The sequence below is a fragment of the Camelus dromedarius genome, chromosome 3 (genome assembly GCF_036321535.1).
Source record: "Camelus dromedarius isolate mCamDro1 chromosome 3, mCamDro1.pat, whole genome shotgun sequence".
NCBI classification, from domain to species: Eukaryota; Metazoa; Chordata; class Mammalia; order Artiodactyla; family Camelidae; genus Camelus; species Camelus dromedarius.
The window spans coordinates 75,909,161-75,915,160 of NC_087438.1; the positions used below are offsets into that span (position 1 = coordinate 75,909,161).

Consider the following 6,000-nt stretch of genomic DNA (forward strand, 5'->3'; position numbering starts at 1 on the left):
CAATTACAAACAGTAGGTAATCTACATGAGTAGATTATAGTCCTGACATCAAAACAGTTAAATTAGAGAACTATAATAAAAAAATAAATTAACATTCCATACACTGGGAAATAAAAAAACCTAATACTAAGTCAACTGTGGATCAAAAAAGAAATAATGATGGAATTTCACAAATATTTAAAACTAAATGATAGTAAAGACATACCTATAAAAACTCATGAGGTGCAACAAAAGCACTTCAGAGGAAATGTTAAACCCTTATATCTAACAAACAAAAGCTAAAATTAATTAGCTAACGTAAGATAAAAGAAAAGTATCAGCCATACTCCCAAAAAACCGGAAGTAAAGAGAATTTTTAAGAACAGAAATTAATGATTTGCAGAATAAAATGTGAGAAGGGAAATCAACAAAGCCAATATGCTCAAAATTATTAAACTTCAAAAAATTCAAATTAGAACCACAATTAAATTCTATTTCACTGTAACTAGTATGGCTAACATTTTCTTAAAAACTGACAGTACCAGCTTTTGTAAGGTGTGAAGCAATGGAACATTTATAAGTTACAGAAAGGAGTGAAAATAAGCTATAGCCACTTTGGAAATCTACTTGCACCTTAGGAAGTTAATCATATACCTGTCTCTCAACCCAGAAATTTCATTCCAAAAGAAACAAAAACAGTATTTCAAAAGGACATGTACAAGAATGTTTACAGTAATCGTTATTCATAATAGTCCCAAGCTGGAAACAACCCAAACATCCATCAGTATGAGAATGAATAGACAAATTGTGTTATGTTTATATAACAGGATTCTTGTCAGTAATTAAAAAGCAAACTAACGCTACATGCAACAAAAATAATACATTGAGTGAAAAATATTATGCTGAATGAAAGAAGCCAAACACAAAGGGGAACATACTACACAATTCCATATACAGGAAGTTAAGGAACAGGCAAAACTATTACATGATGAAGACTATGGTGGGGCAGGGCTAGAGTAGGGATTACAATGGAAATGTTAAATTCTGGGGTTGGTAACGTGGGTGCATGTATGTATCAAAACTCAAGGTAGCAGACTGCATTTTCAAAATGGTACAGTATCTCCCATACAGTATATCATTCTGCAATGTGACCTTGTCACTCCTCACAAGAGATGGAACCTAATTCACTCTCCCCATGAATCTGGGCTTAATTAAGGGACTTGCTTGATTAACAGAGTATGGCAGAAGTAATACAAAGCTAAGCCATGAAAAAAAAAAAGCCTCACAGTCTCCTGAAGTCTCCTGGAATGTTCTCTCAGAGTCCAGCCACCATGCTAAAGGCCAGCATCGCACGGAAAGCCACGTGTAAGTGCTTGGGTTAATAGCTCTACCTGACCACCCAGCCAGGCTTCCTAGTGACACCAAACAGCAACTGCCAGCAATGGAAGTGAGCTATTTTGGATGTTCAACCCAGTCATGGCTGCAGAAGACTAGAGCCTCAGCTGACATCTAATTGAAATCACAATCGAGAACACCAGTAATTACCCAGCTGTGTACAATCAACTCCACAACCACAACCAACCCCAATAAAAATAAGATTAAGAGAATATATTGTATTAGAATTAGATTTAGTGACATAACAGAACTAAAAATGACAGCAGCTCAGACAAGATAAACCTTTTTTTTAAAACATCAGAAATACACGTCTAAGTCCAAAACTAGACAATTTAGTTTATTTGTCACCTTCAATCATAAAAAAAACTAAGGCTCCATGTAAATCACCCTTTCATGGTTGTTGTCAGGCCTTACCCTGCTGCAGGCTGTTTACCAGCTCAACCAGCATCAAAGCACTGGGGAGGCACTATTGGTCACTAAATGCTATTGACTCCTTTCTTCAAAGCAGCTGTTAAGTCTCCTTTTCATCCCTTCCTCCATTCTCCTAAATCAGGACACCGTTACTTTTTCCCTAGATTAATACAGTGACTTCTTATCTTCCAGTCTCCAGCTCTCTCTCCCTCTACTCTGCTCTCACCTTTTACATGACTGCCTAAGTAACCACTCCAAACATACATTTCCCGATGATTTCATTCTCCCCCCAGCCCCACTGCTGTCGAACACAAACACAGGGAGGCCAAACAAACCAAAAACTTCGGAGGAGCGTGGAGCAGAGAAGGGTTTATTGCAAAGGCCTTAAGGGGAAGGAGCAGCTCGTCTGAAAAGGCTGAACTCCCCTAAATAGTAATTGCTTGCATCTGCTCTCTGGGACTCAGAGAAGGTCCAGGAGACTCAAAGCTTTTTTCCTACAAACAAGAAATGGGGGACACAGAAAGGCTTTTTTGTACTCAGGAGGGTCCCACAGGGTCCTGCTTAGTTTCAGCATGAGGGCAAAGGTGAGGAAATATAAAGCCATGCCCCTTTTGGAAAAAGTTAAAAGACTAAAGATGTTTAGTTTGTAAAAGACAAGTATGGGCGATGGGGTATCATTAATGCATCTTAAGTATGAAATCTTTATACGTATTTTTAAGAACTCCTCTCCCATTTGGGTTGTACTTCTTTAATCTGAGGAGAGATGTATACATTTTTTTTCCCTTTCTTTCTTCCCTGAATTTCTCCAAGGCAGAAAGCTGGAACTGCCTGCAATCACTGGCTTTTTCCTGACTTAAAAAGACAACAAACAAACAAAAAGTTCATTGAAGAAATGAGCCTGGGCGCCCTGTAGAGAGGACTCAAACTCCTGGGATTGTGGAAGTGTCACTGGAAAGAGACCCACACCTGTACAGGGGCTAACCTACTTTCTTTTCCACAGCATGATCAGTTCATCAATGCCCACAGCTCTACTGGTTTAACAGAAACTAAAGGTGAGGGCCACTTTTAAGCAAAACCGCGGAACCAGTGCAAGCCAGAAAGGCCTAAGACAGCAGCAATCAACTGACCTGAACGAGTTCCAGCCTGACCAGGAGGGCAGCACCTGCCCAAATGAGACCCAAACCAACTGAAAGTTGCCTTTGTCTCATTACCGTGCTAAGTCTCCTCCCAGAGGAGGCACTTGCACTTTGATTGGCACAATTAATGCCACATGCAAAGGGAGCCCAAAAGCTTGCCCATGCGCCGGGGCTGCTTCTGCAACTCACCAAAGGTAGGCCAAAACAGAGGGGACCATATAGATACAAAATGTGTCCTAATGCCCCGCAGTGCCCCTCCAGTGCTTTGTTGATACAGAAGCACCCAAGACCTTTGTATAAGCCCAGGACAGAGGCAGGCCTAGTCAAAACTAAGACTGAATATTCAACCAGCCAAGCAGAGCAAAGGCTTGGAGGGTACATAGTCAATTTAAAGTAAGTAGAGTATTTTCTGCACATGTAAGTCCATCAACTATGACTCATAACTACTTCATGTTTTTAACTTTGTAGCAGTAAACCAAGTAATGGATATTTTTCCAAAATCATAAATGTAAATATAATCCATAATTAATATGAAATAGCAATATTCAAAATACTGAAAACTGCAGTGTTTAAAGTATTCACCTATGATTTAGAAAGCCCAGGACAATGAAAAGTCCCACTAGAGTTTAAATATGAACTATTTCCATTCATTTCGTATTAATCACTTATTTAGTCAGGAAAATTGCAATCAGCTGATACTTAAATGGTAGTTTTGTTCTGACTTGGTTAGGTATCTTAAATCTCTTTTACTCACTGAATCGATTTCAATCTAAAATGGAACCAGAGAATCTCACACTTGCCCTCAGGAAAACAAAACCTAAGAACTCCAAAACTGATTTCCTATAAATGTCTGACTTACAGAAATCCGGGATTTATCTCCTGACCAGTAAGTATCTACCAGGAATCTCTTCCCATCCTTAAGTCAGTGAACTTACTGACCAGACTCTGGCTGGACTTCTCCCTCTTTGGACCTCCTCTGCTTAAATACAGCCCACCCCAAACCCTCAACGGACTCACCTGTGGCTTGCTGTGGTTTGTTTCCCAAACTGCAATTCCTCTGCTATTCCCAAATAAATTCAATTTCTGATAATTCCAGCTTGCCTCAGTTTACCTCTTTATTTAGTTTTGACACCCACCATAGGAAGCCATTTGGCTTTGATGCAAACTACTCATGTGATGAATGGTTTGTGAAGGAATTGCAGAAATGGATGTAATTGTCCATGAATTCTTTTATTGGATTTCTCTTATGTGCCAGTGCTTTATGTTTACAATACTCAACAGAAAATATGGCCTGGCATACAGCAGGTGCTCAATGAAAGTTTTTTATTATTAAAAAAATACAGTATGAAATAAACTATATACACAAATACACATACATATGAACTAGAAATAAAAGGGTTTTTTTTGTTTTTTTTTTTTTACTGTTTTTGACCATTTTCAACACTACCAAATGGTACTCACACTGTTCATTTTAAGCAGCTGTCATTTAGGAAATTCAATTTGGTTCAGTTTTCACAAAAATAAAAGTTCCAATGATGTTTGAGGTCCCCCTGTTTGCGAGACACAAAGACAAAATACGGTCTCTTAAAAAATCTAGAGAAAAAGGACTGGCCTGTAAAACAACATTATAGTATTTCAAGACAGTGAACTCCAATACAGGACTCCAGGTGATATGCGGGGAGGTGCCCAAGAAAAATATTTCATCAAAAAAGACAGTCTATAAATAAATGTATGACAGCATCTAGCAAATAATCAAATTTAAATTTAAGTATGAATTAGATACATTCCATATCTATCTTGCATAGACCCAGAATTTTGTGTAAGTTTTTAATATTAATCCCTAGTATTTTTTTTTAAGCTCCAGTAAAAACAAGGTTGGAAAGGTATACTTTAAAAGAATTTCTGAGAACGAGACAATATTAAAATTATAATAAGCCTTCGTGTAGATAACACACACCAGGGAATACAAGATTTAGACCGCTACCTTAAGGAAGGAGCAAAGGTTAGTTGATCAAAGACAACCAAAAAGATAGAATCCATTCAGCTATATTGTTCAGATAAGGTAAATAAGGGAATCCCACCATCGCCTTACCCACTCCTAGAAACTTTTCCTTATAGGTAACTTGTACCCTTTTCTCAAGATTAATTGTTTTAAAAATGCTTTTATTTCACACCCTCAAGGACCCTCCCCTGCCCCCACCCCCACACTTCTCCAAAAGTTTTTGAAGTACAAATGAGTCTGCGGGGCCAGGGGCAGGAGGGTGGAGAAGGGGCAGAGAAGGGAGCCGCAATTTCACCAAGTATAGAAGGACTTGAAAACGATCCAGCGAGGCAAGCGGCATACTGAATTAAGGAATTACGGGTTACCCGAGAAACAAGAAAGCCCTAGCCCAGAAGAAAATAAAAGAATTCTCCTACTGATAGCAATGAGAAAGTTCCCCCACCTCTTTTAGTCTCTCAAGCAAAATGCTAGTTCCCTACTGAATAAAACTGGTGGCTGATCCCGCACCTTCTCCCTCATGCCCCTGCAGGAGTGTTTCCACGAGACCGCCTAGATTCTTAGGAGAAACCTGCATGGCGGGCCTGGGCTCGGGGCGCGAGTAGTAAACGCTTCTTCAAATAGCCAGAGCTACGAAACCCTAAGGTAGACCACTCGGTGCTCCCATTTGTGGGGCTCTGTAGGGCTCCGGGTTGCCCCGGCATGGTGAGTGTGGCAATAACCTCAGCTCTCAAGTCATCAGAACCAAGACCCAGTAGTCACTCACCGCGGGGCTCGGGTCGCTGCGGACTGGTACTGGTTGCTAAGCACGCTGTGGGCGTGGCCCTAAGGAGCCGGAAGGTTGCTCTCTTTAGAGTCTCCTGACCCGGGCTTAGCCAATCAGGACCTTCCACCTTGCCCTCTCCGCCCTCAACACAGCTGTGTTCACTTTCGAACGAATACAAGTAATAATGTGTGAAAGAACTTTATTAGCTTTAAAATAGTCATAATGCACATGGTTATGATTTGTTTTAAATATTGTGCATACGTTGGATATCCGGCCAGCAGCCGCGGCAAGCGCAGTAGCAGTGCTTCAGTGTC

General features: G+C 40.1%; 1 protein-coding gene across 1 annotated transcript in view; it reads right to left on the reverse strand.

The window, feature by feature from the left end:
- The window catches only part of TMEM232 (transmembrane protein 232), a 239,302-nt gene extending 233,581 nt beyond the window's left edge, over nt 1-5,721 (reverse strand). Inside the window, exons 1-2 of the mRNA XM_031448791.2 lie at nt 5,687-5,721; nt 4,383-4,471 (exon numbers count right to left, since the gene is read on the reverse strand). The gene's annotated coding sequence lies outside the window, so the exon portion shown is untranslated. The remainder of the gene's footprint in view (nt 1-4,382; nt 4,472-5,686) is intronic.
- Between the last annotated feature and the right edge of the window lie 279 nt (nt 5,722-6,000).